The sequence below is a fragment of the Cervus elaphus genome, chromosome X (genome assembly GCF_910594005.1).
Source record: "Cervus elaphus chromosome X, mCerEla1.1, whole genome shotgun sequence".
NCBI lineage: Eukaryota > Metazoa > Chordata > Mammalia > Artiodactyla > Cervidae > Cervus > Cervus elaphus.
This window is the reverse complement of record NC_057848.1, coordinates 166,922,388-166,942,078: the sequence shown is the minus strand read 5'-3', so window position 1 is coordinate 166,942,078 and position 19,691 is coordinate 166,922,388. Positions and strand designations below refer to the sequence as shown.

At 51.9% G+C, this 19,691-nt stretch overlaps 3 pseudogenes; 1 reads left to right on the top strand and 2 right to left on the bottom strand.

Annotated features, from left to right (window-relative positions):
• The first annotated feature begins 8,895 nt into the window (after window positions 1–8,895).
• On the top strand, window positions 8,896–10,250 carry LOC122690585 (annotated as a pseudogene).
• A 1,059-nt stretch (window positions 10,251–11,309) lies between these two features.
• On the bottom strand, window positions 11,310–12,743 carry LOC122690584 (annotated as a pseudogene).
• A 1,601-nt stretch (window positions 12,744–14,344) lies between these two features.
• On the bottom strand, window positions 14,345–19,394 carry LOC122690583 (annotated as a pseudogene).
• Between the last annotated feature and the right edge of the window lie 297 nt (window positions 19,395–19,691).

Here is a 19,691-nt window from a genome sequence, read left to right as displayed (position 1 = left end):
ATGGGCTATAGTCCATGGGGTCGCAAAAGAGCTGGACAAAATTTAGAAACTAAATAACAACAACATGCCCTCCATAGCAGAGGAGTTTTCTTATTGGGGGATAGGGGGAGAGCTTCTAAGACTTGCAGAACTTCAAAGGAAGAGGAGACTAAGGAAACTAGGCACAACTAAGGAAGACATTGTGGCTAAGGGATGTTTTGAAGGACGAGAAGAAGTCAGACAGGCAAGCAGTGGGAAAAAAAGATCATGAAGTAGAAATGACCAGCTTTGCATGATGCCCAGAGCCGGGGACAGTACACAAGCTGGACACCCATATCCACTAGCCCTGGAAAGGTCCCAAAATGCTCATAGTAAGAGGAAAAAGCAAAGCACATTGAGCAATGGAGAATGAGAGCATGCTGGGCTGTGTGGAACAGGCTAGATTGTGGAGGGCCTCGAAAGTCCAGCAGAGAAAAATGGAAGGTGTATGGTAATCCATAGGGAGCACAGTATATTTCTTAGTTGGGGATGGACACGGTGGAAGCATGTTTGGGGATAATTAGCAGAGAGACATGAGGCAGAGGTGCCTGGAATATGTAGAATTAAGATCAAGGAGGTGGACTTGGAAGTAACCACAGGGACCCCCCAGTTGAGGTGATGACACCTGAGGCTATTGAACAGTCTAAATGGTAGTAGAGAAGCAAAGTGGAGGTGAGCATCTGGAAGGAAAACCCGACCAGATGGGATCAGAAGATGAGAAAGGATTCGGGCAGGGATTAAACACTATGGTGGTAGAACCCTGGCTGACTCACATAAATCCTTTAAGCCAGCAATACTTCTTAGGATCAGTGTGCTAATAGCAAAAGATTCACAAAAGATGTGGCAGAGAAATCACTTCTGTGACAAAACATTTCCTCTTGGGGCAAAGACAGGTTATCCTGTCAGCAAACCAGCTGCAGAGGCTACATGCACGGTCAGGTGAGGCATGGCTAATGCATTCATCCACAGATTTGTCCTAGGGCTCATCATTCCAGAACTGTGGGCCTGGCTGTAAACAGTTTCGGGGGTTAAGGGAGCCTAGAAGTTTGAAAGTTACTCAATTTAGAACATCCTTGACCTTGTTCTGAGTAGTCACTGAGAGGACCTCAACCTCTGGCATGCTCAACAGCAGTCTGAAAGTAACAAGAAAGGGCTTAGGGTCAGTGGGCTTAGCAGAAGCTTAACTGCACACCCAGGGCAGCTTGCACTGTTCCTCAGAAGTCTGTTTCTCTCATAGTCGCTTGGACCACTATTCAGAAGCAACTCCCCCAACTGCACCCCCATGGACCATGAAAACTTCACAGCAGGTATTAGAGCAGCCCCATAGGGAAACATGTGGCTCAGGCACAAGATAACTTATTAAAACCACTCCACCCTGATGCAAACACACCTACCCATCATGGAGATGTGATGCAAGAGTGCAGGCTAGGCAAAGCCAAGAAAGACACAGTGGGACGAGAGGAGGGAGGTGAGATGCATGGAGAGAGTAACATAGAAATTTAAAAGACTTTATGTAAAATAGATAGCCAATGGGAATGTACTCAGGGAAGTCAAACAGGAGCTCTGCGACAAACTGAAGGGTGGGATGAGGAGGGAGATGGGAGGGAGGTCGGGAGGGAAGGCAAATGGGTGTACCTATGGCTGATTCTTGTTGATGTATGACAGAAAACCACAAAATTCTATAAAGCAATTGTCCTTCAATTTAAACATTTTTTTAAAGCCAATAAGTACTGAAAATATTGGGCTTTGGTGTTTATAGAAGGAAAAAATGCAGCATCGATGATTTGATACAAAGGCATTTCCACAGGCAGGACTTTAGAACACCCTTTCCTGCGAGGAGAGGCTCCAGGGTGCAATGGTCGATGAACCACTTACCACCACCTTGCCACAGAAAAAATGGGATGCAGTGTTGTCGTTTAGTTACTAAGTCATGTTTGACTCTTTCATGACCCCATGGACTATAGCCCACCAGGTTCCTATATCCATGGAATTCTCCAGGCAAGAATACTGGAGTGGGTTTCTATTTCCTTTTCCAGGGATCTTCCTGACCTAGGGACTGAACCAGAGTCTCCTGCATTGGCAGGCAGATTCTTTACCATTGAGCCACCAGGTAATCCCCAATGCAATGTATCATCTTGTTAAATTAGAAACTACAACAACATCTTGAAATATGGATGTTTCATATGAACACACAGGGAGCTAGAAGGCAGGTGGCCCTAGTTTTGGTTCCCCCAGAATCACGCCCTAAAATAAGAATTCTAGAGCAAGTAGATTCCTTGGGAGATGTGCTTTCCAGAGAAAGGATGGAGAGCTTCAATAGAGATAGGAAGGGAGCCAAGAAAAGTTGCATTTCAAGAAAGATTAAGGGAGCTTCATTCTACTGGAGAACTCTGCTAGCCTATGGAGAATTACCTGAGTTATCATGTTTGAGGCTGAGGGAGCTGGGGTATTTATACTCCAGTCCCTATGGGTCACAAAGCATCACGTCTCTGACATTTCCAGTCTGCCCTAAGCACTGACAAAGTAGGCTTCAGGCATGAGGGGAAAACCTCCAAGCTGCTGATGAGCTGCTTGCACTTTAGTAACTGTCTGGTATGTGCTGCAGCCATGAGGCAGAGGGGACATGGGCAGGATCTGCCACACACGTCTTCCTCAGAAAATCTCCCAAATGTTAGGCCAGGAGACAGAGTTTTTAGGCAAACATGTTGTTTCTCCCAAAGTATATTTTTCTCTCATTTCCTTCAAGCAGATCCCCATTTCCCATTTTCTGGAGTTCCACCACTAGGAAGAGGCAAAAGTCCAAAAGAAGAATCAGGTATTAGTTTGCTAGGGCTGCCAGAACAAAGTGTCACAGACTGGGTAGCATGCACAATGGAAATTCATTAACTTTTTTTAAAAAATAATTTTATTTGTTGATTTATTTATTGCTTTGCTGGGCCATTGTTGCTGCACAGGCTTTTCTCTAGTTACGGCGAATGGTGGTTACTCTCTAGCTGTGGTGTGCAAGCTTCTCACTGTGGTGGCTTCTCTTGTTGCAGAGCATGGGTTCTAGGGCACACAGCCTGCAACAGTTTCGGCTCCCAGGTTCTAGAGCACAGACTCAACAGTTGTGGTGCATGGGGTAGTTGCTGTGTGGCATGTGGGGTCTTCTAAGATCAGGGATTGGATCTGTGTCTTCTGCATTATCAGGCGGGTTCTGTACTACTGAGCTACCAGAAAAGCCCAAGAAATTAATTTTCTGACAGTACTGAAGGCTGAAAGTCCAAGATGAAGGTGTCAGCAGGTCAGGTTTCCCCTGAAGCCTCTCTCCTTGGCTTGCAGATGGTGGTCTCCATCCTGAATCTTCAGATGTCACCTTCCCTGTGCCTGCCCAACCCTGTGTTCCTTTATGTCTCCAAACTTACTCTTCTTAAAAGAACCACAGTCAGAATGAATGAGGGGCCACTCATATGACCTCATTTAACCTTAAACACCTTTCTTTTTTCGTTGTTGTTGTTGTTTGTTTTTTTAATTAATTTATTTATTTTAATTAGAGGCTAATTACTTTACAATACTGTAGTGGTTTTTGCCATACATTGACAAGAATCAGCAATGGGCATACATGTGTTCCCCATCCTGAACCCCCCTCCAAAGTCCCTATATTCAAACAGAAACACATTCTGAAGTTCTGGGGTTAGGGCCTTAACATGTGAATTTGGAGGGGGAAACAAAATTCACCCCATGACAGAGTGTAAAAATCATAGTCATCAGTTAGATTTGTACAATTTCTGTCAAAAAGGAAAGTAGTGTTTTTACCAGTCTCAAGCAAACAGTTACAGGCAAAAAATGAATAGGTGGACTTTAACTGCTGTTTTAATTTGGAGGAGAATTTAAATGGTCTTAATTTGGTTGAGAACTGCACCCTAGGTGGTCTGACTCAGACCACTTACAGGTCTACCCTTGAGGGGTTTACTCAGACCTCACAAGGGTGCTCCTCCTGGCTGGCCAGTCCCCTTGCTACCTGAAGGAGGAAGTGAGGTGGTTCCCCAGGATGCAGATAGCACAGCTCGAGATTTCTGGTAATGACAAGGTAGGGGGATTAGGGCCTGTGGAATCCCCTCCTCACCTTGACTCCTGGCACTGCCTGGACCTTCTTTGCTCTCTGACCTCAGCACACAGTCCTCAGACCTCTGTCTTCACCTCCTGGTTCCTGGAGCTCCTGTGAGAGAAATGGAGGTGACACATCGAGGGTATCCTGTGGCACAGCCTTGGGCCTTCTGTGATGGTAAGAGGGGTGGACTCTGTGAGGTCCCCCTGTTGTGCAGTGGGAGGGCCTCTTGGGGCTCCCTTGTAGTGCTCAGCTTTCCCCTGATCAGCCTGATCCCTCACCTTTGGGAGCCTGCAGTGAAACTCGTCTGCCTACAATGTGGGAGACCAGGGTTCGATCCCTGGGTTGGGAAGATCCTCTGGAGAAGGAAATGGCAACACACTCCAGTACTGTTGCCTGAAAAATCACATGGACGGAGGTGCTATGTAGGCTACAGTCCACGGGGTCGCAAAAAGTCAGACATGACTGAGCAACTTCACTTCGCTTCACTTCAGTGAAACTCAGATCAAGACCCGAGTCTGAACAGAAATGGTTGTGGGGTCCCACATGCAGCCACACCTGCCCAGGGCCTCCCACGGGTCTTAAGCTGGTGAGATGCTCGGTCATCAACTCCTCCTCACGTCCTGCATGGCCTCCCAGCACGGACCACGGGGGTAGGAGTCTGCTCAGTCCTCCCTCGGTGTTAGGAAGTCCAGCCTCTGCCTTCTGCCCGAAAAACCTCACCTCCCGAGGTCCCTAAGTCAACGATCAAAAAACTGCTTGCCCTGCACACCCAGTTCTAGAGCTTCCAAGAGTCCCCACAAGGGCCAGGATCCCTGCCTTCCTGTTGGGGTCTAACCCCCTCAGTCCATCCTTGCATGGAGCCTGAACTCCAGGCAGGACCAGGGACTGTCCCATGCACCATTTTGAGACCTCGCCTCTTTCATGAGGTCCCCAGGCTCTCTGAGACCCTCATGTGAGGAAGGCAGACATGCCTAGTGTGCTCTTCTCACCCCAAGGTCTTCCAGATGACTACAGGGACAGGAATCTGTGGGGTTCCATCAGTCCTCAAGCAGGGTCCCCTCAGTCCTCCTTCAGGCACCTCACCTTGCCTCCGGGCAGGACCTGGGATTCTTGGCTCTCCCCAGCTGAAGCCCGGCTCCTTATACCAGGGCCCCAGTCTCTCCAAGACTCGGATGTCAGGAATTCAGCACATGCCTATTGCACTCATCCTACCCCCATGGTCACCCTGGACTGACAACAGAAACGGGCTTCTCTGAGGACTCCTCTGACTTGGGTCCAGGGTCCCCTCAGTCCTCCGTCAGGATCCTTAACTTGAAACTTGGAGGAGCTGGGCTTCTTCCCTCTGCTCACCTGAGGCCACACCCCCTATCATGGGTCCCCAGTTTCTCTGAGACCTGGATGTCAGGAAAGGCAGCATGTGCTCATCCACCCTCTGTGCTCCCTGAGCCTTGATGTGAGGGTCCCGCCTCTGGTCAATACAAAGGGCATTCCCGGGTTCGCCAGGGCTCAAGATGAGGTCCCTGAGGGAGGATATAAGGAACCCCACAGATCCCTGACCCTGCTGTCAGCCCTGGGCGACTCTTGTGGTGGGATGAGCACTTGGCAGCCTGTTTTGACTTCCGCATCCATATCTCAGAGACATTAGGCAAATGTGAGAAGGGGCAGGGCCTCAGATGGGCAGAGGGGAAGATCTTAGTTCTTTTGAGAGTCAAGGTGAAGACACTGAGGGGACCTTGGACCCAAGAGCAGAGTGGGCTCTGGGAAGACATAGGGCAGATGAACACATGCTGCCTTTCCTGACATCCAGGTGTCAGAGAGACTGGGGACCTGGTATAGGGGGCTGACTTCCCATCTTCCTTGTCTCTGAGAGACTGGTGTCCTGGTGTAAGGGCTGGGGCCTTAGTAGGGGACAGGAGAGAATCCAAAGTCCTACCCAGAGACAAGATGAGGTCCTTGAGGAGGACTGACAGGACCCTGAGGGAGGACTGATGGAACCCCACAGATCCCCACCCCTGTCAGCATCCCTGGGAGCCCCTGGGGTGAGAAGAGCACACTAGGCCTGTGCTGACTTCCTGACATCCGGGTCTATGAGAGACTGGGGACCTGGTACGAAGAGCAAGGACTCAGGTGTGGAGAGGACAAGGGCCAGGGGAGTCAGCTCTTCCCATCAGGTGACCAAAGTATTGGAGCTTCAGCTTTAGCATCAGTCCTTTCAATGGATATTCAGGGTTGATTTCCTCTAGGGTTGACTGGCTTGGTCTCCTTGCTGTCCAAGGGACTTTCAAGAGTCTTCTGCAGCACCACAGTAGTACTATTTTGTACACAGTAGTATGTATCTGTTAATCCCAAACTCCTAATTTATCCCTTCCCCTGCTTTTCCCCTTTGGTAACCATAAGTTGTTCTCTGAGTCTGTTTCTGCTTTGTAAATAATTTAATTTGTATCATCCTTTTTTCCATATATAAGTGATATCACAGATTATTCGTCTTTCTCTTTCTGACTTACTTCACTTAATACAATAATCTCTAGGTCCATCCATGTTGCCACAGATGGTATTACTTCGTTATTTTTCATGGCTGAGAAGTATTCCTCTGTGTGTGTGTGTGTATGTGTGTGTGTGTGTGTGTGTACCACATCTTCTTTATCCAGTCATCTGTTGATAGACATTTAAGATGTTTCCATATCTTGCCTGTTGTAGATAGTGTTGCAATGAATATTGGGGTGCATGTATCTTTTCATATTAGAGTTTTTGCCTTTTCCAGGTATATAGTCAGGAGTGGGATTGCTAGATCATATGGTAGTTCTGTTTGTTGTTGCTTAATGATCCTCCATACTGTTCTTCATATTGACTGTTCCGATTTATGTTTCCACCAACAGCGTACAAGTGTTCCCTTTTGTCTGCACACTCTCCAGCATTTATTCTTCATAGGTTTTATTGATGATGGCCTTTCTGACCAGTATAAGGTGATACTTCACTGGAGTTTTGATTTGAATTTGTCTAATAATTAAGAATGTTGAGCATCTTTTCAAGTGCCTCTTGGCCATCTGTGTCCTCTTTAGATAAAGGGTCTTCTTTGGAGAACGGCTTTTGTGTCAGGGTCACACAGGCTGGGTGGCTCAACCTGTGAACGGTGTTGGTTCAGGAGGCTAGGAGCCAAGGTTGAGGTGTCAGCTGACTTTGGCTCTCATGAGGGCTGTGGGGAGAGTCTGTCCCATCTCTACCACCTCACTTCCAGGTCATTGCTGGCCATGGTGGGTGCGTCTGGGCTTGGAGAGCTCTGCCTTCCTCTTCACCCGGAGTTCTCCTGTGTGCCTGCCTGTCTGTCTGTAAATGTGTCCTTCATATGGGGCCAGGCATCCTGTAAGAAGAGGGTCCATCATAATGGGCTCAGGTGACCTCCATCAGCTCTGTGAAAACCTTTCCTTTGTCTGTAGTGTCACGCTGAGGTACTTGCAATTGAGATTCCAGCACCTGACTCTGAGGGGCATGATGTGTCTCCTCATACCCTACAAAGGCTTTGAGGGAGGAAGACACTGGAATGTTACAAGTATGGAAGGATGACCTTCATGGCTACTGGTGGTGAATCCAGAGGTGAGGAGAGCAGGCCACCAGAGTAGGAACCAGAACTCATGGGACCTCATGGACCTGTGATAACTGTGGCTCTGCTGTGTTCAGTGAAGGAAAGGCCTGGGAGGCCCTGGGCTGGGTTCCTCTGGGACCTTGTCCTCGTCCTCACAGCCATGTGGAAACAGAGGCTCCCTCGGAGGTGCTGAGACCATGCTGAGGTTCAGGCCTGCGGCTCTGCTTCTCCGACTCCAACCCCCTCCAGTAAACAGGGACCCCTCTCCAGGTAAAAGAAAAGAAGTGAGATTGGAGGTGTGGTCAGGCCCCCTGCAGTCATGGGCTATCTTTCTATCTCTCAGCATCGCCCCAGCCATGGAATGAGGTGATAGTAACCTAGCAGATTATTTGAGGTTTGAATTCTGTGACCCCTGTATGGTGCTGTCCCAGGCCCTGGTGATGACACAGAGTGTGCCCGTCCCAGTAGTCCCTGCACTCCTTTATTCTTTCTTGAGGTTCTGGGCGAGGGCTGTGGCATCAGCTGGCAGTGGAGGCCAGGGTGTGTGAAGGGTTTGGAGGAAGGTGGCTCCCAAAGGCATGGGGAAGACCCCTGGCAGGGCCGGCTGAGGTCCAGGGCAGCCCCAGGGCCAAAGCCAGATTGGTTAGCATGGAACTGCCCTCAGTAGCCCTGGGCTGAGATGGGGGATCTGCAGAGCATGGGCAGGGATGGGGCTGGGAGCCGAGGGGTGGGGTGGTGGCCTGGGTGGGGGAAGTCAAGCCCAGGACAGTGCCTGTCTGTGCTGGGAGAAGACCAGAGCCCAGCCTCTGGGCTGTGAAGCCAGGGGCTTGCCCTCCCTCCTCAATGCTCCCAGTGTTTTGGGGCCCTCTGTCTTGGAACTCACCACGTGCCTCTCTCCTGCTGTCTCGTCCTCCTTCCTGACCTCCCCACCGCCTCCATGTGATGGATGTGTCCTCTGGGTCACCATCCACCTGTCAGCAGACCATGTGGAGACAGATGGAAAGAGTCAGCCCTCTCTGACCACCACCCCCCATTTTGTGTCAGCAGGCTTGGAGGAAGCTCAGGTTCATGGGGCTGAGGTCCTGCCCAGGGCTGAGGTCCAGCCCAGGACTGTGAGCTTGGAGACTGCTGTATCAAGCTCCAGACCTTTGTGGTTCTGTATACCTGCAGCAACAAGAGGCCCTGGGAGCCCTGGGAGCCCTGGGAGATGAAGTTTAGCTGTCTGTCCTTCTGACAGCATTTTGCAGGTTTCGTCTTAAAGAGTGTCAAGACCCTGGAGATACAATGGTGGCCCATGCTATGTAGACCCGGCACTGTACCCTGGCCATCCACATGGTGCACCGGGGACTGGGAGGACGTGGCCTGGAGGGAGATGCTGAAGAAGAGGTTGGGGATGAGCCCCGCCCAGATCCAGGCCTTGCTGTGGGATGGGGACAAGTTTGGCTGCACAGTGATTGTGGGAAAGTGATGCCCTGCCCTGCACTGCCTGCATGGCCCCCAGTGCTGCCCTGGATCTCAGCCAGGTTGTGATCATTTGTTTTCTGTTGAACCAGTTGGTGGGGTGTGGGGGGTACTGAGGGTTCTTCAGAAGGACAGAGAGGGTGCCTGGGCTGGGAGACAGTGGCTGGGTTCCCTGATCACCACTCTGGGCCTCAGTCCCCATTTGTGCTCTGAGGCAGAGGCACATCCAGGTCTGCACGTGGCACTTGCCTCTGTGTGTGTGTGTGTGTGTGTCCCCACGTGTGTGTGTGTGTGTGTCCCCACGTGTGTCTGTGTGTGTCCCCACGTGTGTGTGCCCAGCAGAGACCATGAGAGGCAGCACAGCACCCAGCCTGGGAACCCAGGCAGTTCCACCCCCACTGCCTGCGGCCGGGCCTGAGCAAGTCCCCTGACTCCCCAGCGGTGAGGCCCCACAGCAACACCTGTCTGCTGGCAAAACGTTTGGGGACCTGATGTCCACAGGCTCCCCACCGGGGCCCTCCTGCTCTGTCCCTGCGGCCTTCAGTGGGCAGACTGAGAGCTCCCCATGGCCTGGTGGGTTCCTGGAGCACCAGGCCTCTCTGTTTCATTTTGCTCCCTCCCTCGCTTGGTCTTGCCCTGAATTCCCTTTGCCAAGGTGAGCCAGTCTGAATTGCTCAGCCAGAGGACCCAATTCACCTTGCGTCCCCTCCATGATACAGTCTTCGTCTCTAGGAGGCACGGCTTTGAATGACCTTGTTCTCTCTCTGTCTCCTGTCTTTGCACACAGGTCTTGTGGACACTGGGGACACTTTGCTATGCCCAGAAAACCTAGGTTGCGACGAGGTGGAAGAGCTGGAGATTCAAGCCCTGCTACCCGACCTGCGACAGAAGTAAATGACTGTGCTAGCCAAGTCCCGCTGGCTGTTGCAGGCCTTGCCAGGGAGGGGTTGGAGGGACGTCTTCCAGGTGGACATCCCCTAGCACCTGAATCCCTTTGGGCAGGAGTCCTGTCCAGACTGGGCTCTCAAAAGGGAGGTGACTGAGAGATCAGCACATGGTGACACCCTGAGTTACCACCCCACCCTGGACATGCGCATCTAGTTCTGCTTGAATCAGTCATGCCCTGAGGTGCCCACTTGGTGTGGGGCCCAAGGCAGGGACTCCTCTCATGTGGTGTTGCTCTGGACTCAGTGAGAGTTTCTGGGCCTTTGACCTTTACGGAATGCTAGCGTTGCCACTCACTTTGGCTCTGCTGGATCTGGGTGGTTGAGAGAAACGTGTTGTTAGGAAATCGGTTAGTGTTTTCCCCTCTCTGTTCTGGTCCAAACTCTCTGATGTTGGAACAGTGCCCAGGGAGTAATGGGGGAAGGCTGGGGGCAGGCTGAGCATAAGCAGACAGCGAGGCCTCGGGCTGGTAGAGAGGCCCGCAGGCCCAGAAACAGGCCGCGGTGTGTCCTTGCAGGTGACCCTTGCCCTGCTGTAAACTGTCTTGTGAGCCAAGACAAGGCCTGCATGTTGGACACACTGCCTGTACGCATCACATCCAAACACAGGCTTGTCAATACAGCTGTGAAGGCAGAGCAAAAAGGGCTGGTGTTCACCTTGTGGGAACCTTGTACTTATCTTTGGGTTTGGGGTCATGCGTTTGCAAGGCTCTTGGCGGGTGGGGTGAGTGACCCTATTTTCTGCTGAGCATCTTAGGGAGGGCCATGGATCGAGAGTTGGAAATGCTCAGCTGCTGATCAGAAACCTGTGGTATCATTGGGGGATCCTTGAGGAGCACCTTCCGCTTCAGGATGCATGACTCATGGAAGGTGACACCCCCACTGTTAGGAACCAAGGTCCAAGAACAAGCCCATCCTGTGCTGGCCTCTGCACTCAACTCAGCAACCACGCTCTTGGCTGAGCGTGTGAAATGTTGCTGCTTCAGAAAAAAGGGACCATGGGGACCAGACTGAAGCCTGCCTGGGGCATGGGCTTGCAGCCTCATTGGGCTCATCCTGTGCGGTGTGAATCACATGGACAAATATAAAGAACACAGACTCGCAGTTCTCGTTTGATACTTTACTCCCACAGAGTTTCACTTTAATTTATTAGAACATAAATCGATTTTTTTTATTACAAGAGAGTGATTTTGAGTGTCCCTAGGGATCTGGAAGCTCAGGAATTTTGTGTGTGCTTGAGTTGCTCATGGAGGGCACCCTTGTAATCTGAGGACTCTCCCTGCTACTCCTCCGCCTCAGAGGCCTCATCTGGGGCCATGACTGAAAGGGCTGCCATCAGGGTGGAGTAAAAGGTCTTGTACACAGCCATCACCAAATTGTAACTTGGGTACTCCGGGGGGCTGTTGGTCAGTTCCCCTGCTCCCTCCCTTCCAGCAGTAGCCAGGGGTACAGACGTGGCATTGCTGGACATGCCCTCGTCACTGGGGCCACCCTGCTCACTGGGGAGATGGTTTCCCCTGGCCCACCTGGCTGGATTGCACACAGATCAAAGGCCAGAGAACAGAAATGAGTGCAGGCTGGGGGTTTCTGGGGTTCCATTCTGGGCGTTCTTGTCCGTCTCTTGGGTGAACTCATGATGGAATCGAGGAGAGCATCTGGTCTCCACCGCTCACTTCTTTCTCTTTGGGGTGGTTGTTGCGCTGGTGGTGGGCTGAGGGTCACCTTTCCTCCAGATGTTCTGCAGGAGGAGAAGCTTGTCTCTCTGAAAGTTGAAGTTACGATAGATCTGAAAGGAAATGAATCACTTTAGACAGCAAGGGCAAGAAGAGCCTTCCCTACCACCATCCTGGCCATGCCTAAGTCTGGAGACAAGGTCTCTTCATTCCTGGCAGGTTATGAGGCCCTAGCACGCTGCTCCCTAGAGCTCCCCTGGGGCCAGCCTCACTTAAGGTGTTACTGGTGGTCCCTGGCATCAAGTGGCCCTGCAGGGTCTGGAGTCACCCCTGTGGATCCTGTCTAAGGGGGGTGGTGGAACATGACAGACCCTGCTTCCTCCTCTTTCCTTAACTACCCTCTCATGATAACAATGTTCTTCTGGGAAATGAAACCTGTCCAGCACTCAGCTCATCTAGTCTAGTCTCCCCAGGAGGGCTTTCTACCTTACCATCAGCTTCTTCTTCCCTGCAGAGCACCTTGAAGGGCAGATTTTACTGAACCCATACAGGTTCATTTCACGGATGAAGCTCTTGATGCTGTCTGTCTTGAAGATCTGGTCTGCGCCCCTGAGCTGGAGGACCGCCGTCTGGAAGAGATTTGCCTCAATGACCACAGTGTCTCCCTTGTCGCTCCAGTGCACAGAGGTGAAGGCTGCATCCTCCATGATCATCCAGAGCTTCCTGGGGAAGGACAGCCCAAGGATGGTGTTGTTATCTTCCTTGTTGACCATTTCTGGGTTGGGGCCCTGTGGGGTCAGGTATACTTGGGAGCCCGGATCTGGGCTCTTGGGTTGGTCACCCTGCTTCTCCAAAGCCTCCCTTGAATCCACGTTTGGGACCGGGGAGTAATCATGGGGGTCCCCTCCTGTGGGCTCCCTATCAGTTGATGGGGCCAGCAGGGCTGCCCATGCCTCCTGAGAACTCTGACTAGCCATGGAGTCAGTTTAGCTCAGGAGCATTCTCTACCCAAGCATTGAATGCTCAGGGCAGAAGGGCCTCACACCAGGGTTGGGGTGCCCCAAAAAAGCTCTCTGGAGAGTCTAGAATCTGGGTCATGGGACAGACAGCCAATTAAGTGGTCAGCTTCCTTAATTGTTTCATGATGTCACAGAGGTGATGTGGAGAGGCAGCCTTGGCCCAGTGTGGGGGAGGCAGTCTGGGGACAGAGATGGGATCCCCAGCTTGTCTCTTGTCTGAAAGCACAGAAGCTAGGTTTCAGGTTGCCTACAAAGGCTCCCATCTGCTGCCAGTTGCCTTGTTTCAGGGGGCCAGGCCCTGGATGGGTTGTCAAATGTTCCCCTGTCTCCACTCCCCTCACTAGCAACATGCAGGCTTGTGGCTGGCTTCTGCTGAAGGGCTAGGCCCTGGCAAGTCCTAGGTCTGCTACCACCAAGAGAGATCCCAGGGGTCAGATGGGCCCCTGGTGACTGTCCCTCCCAGAAGATGAGGTCCATAATGGGCTGATTGGCTTTGCCTGAGTTGGTGCCCCCCTCCCATCCTTTTCCCCTTCTGGCTTTGTCGTCTTCTGGCTGGTGCTGCTGGCTGGTTGGTCCCACTCAGTTGGCCCCAAAGTCAGATTCCTGTTGTCCTGCCCCCACCGCCCCCCAGGTGGAGCTCTCCCCACAGGAGGGCTGTGGTTGAGCACAGTGGAGCGACCTCATATTCCACTTGACTGTTCCCAAGTACCTGAGACAGATTCCCCAGGATGTCATGTGGGAGGGCAAAGCCAGGTGCTCCACTGAGCTTACAGCCTCCTGCATTCTGCCCACCCCCAGGCATCATCCCACTGCAGATCACATGCTGTTGCCTTCAGTTTCCAATTTTTCCATAAACACCACTCTGGTGGCCCTAGAGCATTCACTTTGGGAACACCTGCATGTGCTTTTCCCCTCCCCAGAGCCTCTGATTCAGACTCCTTGGAGGCTGCTTTGAAAGCCCTGTTTCCTTTTGTCAGTGGGGTGCTTGGGCTTCTGCTACCTGCAGTCCTGGCTGCCCACGTCCAACTTGAGTCTATTTGGATAACTAACCTTTGAAGTACTTGACTGGGGGCTCAAGGTACAGCCTGTTCTGTTGAAAACAAGCACTTCACTGGTCCTCTTCGAGGCCAGCTCTGATCTTCCCTGCCCCTGCCCCTGTTCCCACCACCACTGTGGACCTGTTCTCAGTTACCCAGATGACAGGTCCATCGAATGATTTTGTTGGCTCACGGGTTAGGTGTTTTTCAAGGGCCCTGCTTTACACACACTCACTCCCAGGGACATGTCTGGCTTGTTGAGCTATATGTGACCAAAGGAAGCCCCAGTCTACCTGTATTTGAAAAAGGATGAGAGGCTGGGTATGGGCCACAGTTCTTGAAAAATCACTGTGTAGGGTACAGACTGGCACCTTGGAAAGGCCCGTATTCCAAGGCCCCAGGGCACTGTCTCCCACCTCTGCCAGTAGCAAGGTCATTTGCCCCGTGTGAGGGCCAGTCCCTGGTGTCTGAAAGGGGAGATCTAAGAGGGTGTGGAAGAAGCTCTCCCAGGGGCCTCTCTGCCTAAGGACTGGCGGCCTGGATGAGCTCCAGGTTTCGACTTGGGCTTCTCTGTGGCCTTTCTGCTTCTAAGCAGGTTGACAAGTCTTTGCATCTGGTCGTTTCATCTGACTGGGACATGATTCTGGAGGCTGTAAACATTGGTAGGGGCCCCTGGTGGTTCCTCGGAAGGGGACGGAAGGTCATGGCATCTGTGGGCAGCCTGGCTAGGTGGTCTTTCTTGCTCCCTTTCATGCTTGGGGCCCCTCCTCATGCCCTGGGCCCTGAGAGAGCTGCTTTTTCTGGTCCCCCTTCTCCAGGAAGCACCCAGGTCCTGGAAGTGGGTTTGTGTGTCACCAAGGGGGTCTTTGTCAGCCGTGGCTTGGGACACTTGTGTTGTGCACACACAAGCTCTCGTGGCGTCCAAGACCTGCTTTTCTCACCCTCACTCTCCCGCCCCTGTGCTTGGCGTCTGCATGTCGATGTCCCCAGACCAAAGGCCCTCCACCTGCTCCCCTCCCTTGCTGTGGCTGCAGAGACCTGGAGCCTTGGGGGTCCACCTGTGTTCCCTTCCCTTCTGTATCAGAGGAGACTCCTGTAGGGCCTTATCCCAGTGGGCACTGGAACCATACAGTCAGGCTCTCCCTCCCTCCTGCTCGGTGAGAAGCTGGTCAGCCTGGCAGGTTCCATTGGGCAGGAGGCCCCATGGCAGCAGCAGGGACAGGGTGCTGCCCTCACGCAGGAGGTGTTTGGACTGGACAAGGATGCCGGCCCCCAGCAGAGTCAGTTCTCAGCAAACCACAGAGCAGCCCCATGGTGCTTCTGATTCTCCTTGTCCCCTTCCTTCTGTGGGCCTGCTTTTTGTCACCTCAGAGGCATCGTGTAGCACTAAGAAGAGGAAGGCATGAGAAGTTGGAAGATCAGGCTGTGGCCTGGGGTGGGCGGGAAGGGCGGGGGCTCCAGAGAAATTGAGACCAGAGCTCTGAGCCCACCCTGGCCCTCACTAGCACACACGTGGTCTTGGGAAGATGCCCAAGCCCTGTGGCCTCAGGTCTCCATCTGTGATGCGAGCAGGTGTGAGGAGCCCTGTGTGTTGGGCTACAGGATGCATGTGAGTGATGAGACAGAGCTCGCAGGGCCTGGTGACTGTTGGCCCTGTGAAGGCGGGGCAGGAATTTCTCACACTGTTTCCCCCAGACACTCTTCCTCTCTCCACTGGATTGGGTTGGCTACTTTGTGGTCCAGGGTGGGTTAGAGTATATGCACCTCAATAGGATGTGGAATTCCTAATTAGCCAAACAGGATGTTTCATAAATTAAACTAAGAAACTTTTCTACTTAGACCATAGTGGACCATACTGTTAGTCACTTAGTCATGTCTGATTCTGCAACTCCATTGACTGTAGCTTGCCAGGCTCCTCTGGCCATGGAATTCTCCAGGCAAGAATAGTGGAGTGGGTTGCCACGCCCTTCTCCAGGGGGATCTTCCTGACCCAGGGATTGAACCCAGGTCTCCAAAAATGCAAGCAGATTCTTCATTGTATGGGCTACCCAGAAAGGCCCATTTCCAGTTAGAGGACCTGTGAAATTTGGGTGTGGAGGAGTGTTCCAGCAGGACCCAAGGAAATAAAAGCAAGAACCACTCTTCGCATGTGTCCCAGCTGGTCTTCCATCACAACCCTTACTTTTCGTCATTGTAGCACCAATAAATGTTGAGTCTTTGATTACAGTGCCCAATTACAATGAAGATAATTAAAAGCTAGTTAACACCTTGAGTTCTGGATCCCCAGGGCCAGGAAAGAGAGGGTCGGTCCATGGATTTCTGGGCATCACTTCAAGGGAGTGTGATGGGAGTTCTTCAGGATTCCTAGCAGATACTGGGGAGAAAACACCTACACCATCCTTGTGGTCAGCAGCAAAGTGACAAGAGCCAGGATCCCTTCCATGCTGCCCCAGAAAGAGATCTCTCTGGGGTTTATCCAAGACCCAAAATGCCACCTTACAGCAATGTCCCATTTCCCCTCACTCCCACGATGCACCTCATATGACTGTGGCTCCTAGACCATCACTCTAGGTGTGGGTGTGTCCTGCTTCTCCCAGTGTCCCCACTGCTAACACAGGGCCTTTCACGGAGCAGAGGCTCCAAAAAGGTCTTTGCGATAAATGAGCCAGTGAGGAGGGGACTGCTTGACTCAAGATGAATTGCTACTTCCTTTGATAACCCAGGAAAATCCATATAAACCAAGATCACTTAGCTGTACAAAATGACACACAAAAAGTTTAAGAAGCAATAATTCACTACTATCACTTTTTATTTTCTAATTTTCCACCAACTATATCACTGCTAAATAAATTCACATTTCCAAAATCATTCTAATTCTAATTCCATGTCATCTTGTGCAGGACCATGGAATAAAATGAAAGTGTTCTTAATCTCTTTTACAGAACAGGAAAACTCTTCATCTTGAACTGGTTGAGTACAAACAAAGTGTGATCAACGTCATTGACATAGTTAGGTACTGGAATGCACTGTCTTCTCTAAAAAGTAATAACATTTGAAAAATTCCTAAAGAAACAGAGATGAGTCTCCATGTCATTGTAGAGAACAGGACCACAAAGATGCCACACACCGGGTTCCCCCAATGGGCCCAGACCCTCACTGCTGAGAAGGCTGACTTTTCCCTCTTCAATCACAGAGGGAAGGATCAGCCTCCTTTCCTGTCCCCAAGAAAAGCTGTTGGACGTGGGCCTGGAAGGAGCCTGGCTGCTGCTCTGGCTCAGAATCCTCCCCCTCCTCCCTTGCAGCCTCTGCAGAGGTGGTGGGAGGAGCTGGGACCCTTTCAACTGACTGTCCAAATACTCCAGGACTTTAAACCTGCTGGTCTCCACATAGGCCTGGGGACCCCACAGGAACTCGTAGCGAGCAGGGTCACTGTCAGGCACCAGCTGATATACCAGGTACCCCTCCTGCACCCACACTTGGGTCAGCAGCTCCCTGGGCTCCCCATAGATGAAGTGTTCCTACCGGGACACACCCCCATCATGCTGAGTGCTGCCCAAATCTCCTCCTCAGGGGCGTGGTCATCCTCCACAGCGATCAGGCACAGGATCACCACCAGGAGGCTGGCCTTGGGCAACCTCTGCCCATCCCTCATCATCTCATTGAGGGTGAGGCCCAGGGAGAGGACCAGGATATAGGTATGCTCACTGGGGTCCACCTCCTTCACCTCCAAGCCAAAGACCAGCTGCAGGTACTGTGAGGTTTGACCGAGGACCACCAGGAAATGGTCCTGGTAATCTTTGAGCACACTATTCAGCACTTCTGCCTCTGTGATTGGCTCCTTGGCAAGTTGCTGCCTGCAAGACACCTTATGAGCAGGAATTGCACCAGCTCATTCTTCTTCACCCGTAGTGCATCTCGGAGCCAGGATCTGGCATCTTCCTGGTCACATTAGGTGCTTGGCACTTCATCTTGCCTGCTGAGACCGTGGTCTTCAGATGGACTCCCCAGAGTGGCAGCCATGGCAGTGGGAGAGAGGCAGACACCCAGAGGGCTCTGGGGAAGACTGGGTATTGCAGCAGCAGCCACTTCCTTCAGGGGTCCTCCACTTCCTCCTCCTCCTCCTCCTCCTCCTCTTCCCCCTCCTCCTCCTCCTCCTCTTCCCCCTCCTCCTCCTCCTCCTCGTCCCACCTCCTCCTCCACCACCTCCTCCTCCTATGTTTTGGCAATAATAAGTAAAGTCTCACTTCTTTATGAGAAATGCTTTTGTTTTGATCAAGTGTTCTTGCAGCTTCTCCATGTAAAGTTTCCATCTGCTCTTCTGCTTGATGCTCCCAACACTGCTTCTTTTCTGGCTGCTGTTCCTGTTGCTTGTGCTGCTTGGAGGCAAGAAGGAACTGAGATGCATTGTGAGTTGTGAACTTGCTGCCATAATTATCATAGAAGCCTGCCACCCCCTCGGCAGAGGGACAGTTGGAGGCTGGTTAGAGGGCTAGATGCTCAGATGCCTGTAAGAACAGTGATGGAGAACTTGGGGTCTGCAGCCCCCACTCTGCTTCTGTAGCCAAAGGCACCCATAGGTTTTCACATCCACTGATGGCTCCTTCCTGGGTGGCTGTGGGACCTCTGTCCCAGGAAGAATTAGACTGGGGAGCAGATTTATTCCTGCTCAATGGGATCCCAGGTTTTGGTCGTGGGTTTTCTAGTCTGGGTCCAGGACCACGCCTTTTTTCAGGGCCAGATTTCTGTAGCTGTAAAACCAATATGAGATGGCCTGCCAGTGGTAGAAAACTATCTTCTTCAGATGAATACAGAGGGTCTGGAGAGCTTCAGACAGGAGTGTTGTCAACATGAAAGTGCAGTTACCCCAAGAGGGGCAACCATAACACACATGTACTTTCCTGTCTCTGGCTGTTTAGTAAGAAATTAGTAACTAGCGTAGGAGATAACCAGGTGGTTTGGCTTAAAGTTCCTATTGATTAAATCTAAGTGTACTTTCAAAATAAATCGTGGTGTACCTCACTCCTGGCACACCGGCAGAATCTCTGGGTATGATTGACAACTACACTGTGTCTGACACTAGGTACGAGGCAGTGTGCTGGCCACTTTTCACCAAAACCTGAAATGCTTGTCCCGTGTGGGGGTTGGGTAATTCAGAGAGACACCCTGGACAGGGGCGTGAGCACCCACAGCTCAGCCAGGATTTGAACTTATTCTGTCTAGTTACAAAGTACATCCCTTTCACATCACAGTATCTTCCACTTCAACAGCACCCAGCTCTCTTGCCGCTGACCATCTGGCACCAGGGGATGACTCCACTCAGGAGTCCTTGCAGTGACACCACGTGGCAATACCTCTCTTAGACCTATTTGAGGAAAAGCTGGACCCCTGTGATGTCTGGGAGCTGCTGCTGGAGCGCTTCCCTGGACAGTGGCCTGATGCTTAGGGAAGGTCACGTGCACCGACTCCATGGACGAGCCAGGTTGATGGACTTGAGCAAGTCGGAGGAGGCCCTCCTGCCGTGGTCAAGGGACAGCTCATCACCCAACTCCACCTTTCCTGAGTAACTGCCCATGATGTCGTCTTTTTCCCAGAGGCCATGACACTGAGGAGGCAGGGACGGGACAGCTCAGCCAGCTGTCCAGCCAGAGGCTGGGACTTGGTCCTGTGACACCCTAGCCACCAGGATGTGTCCCTCAGGATAGGAAATCACATGTCAAACAGGGCGACTGCAGCCAATGACCCTGATGGACAGTGGAGACTGCTAGGAGAGCACAACCTAAGTGTTCCTACCAAACACCGACCAATAGGCAGGTGAGGAAGTGGTGGATGTGTTGACTAACCTGACTGGGGTCCTTTCACCATATATACG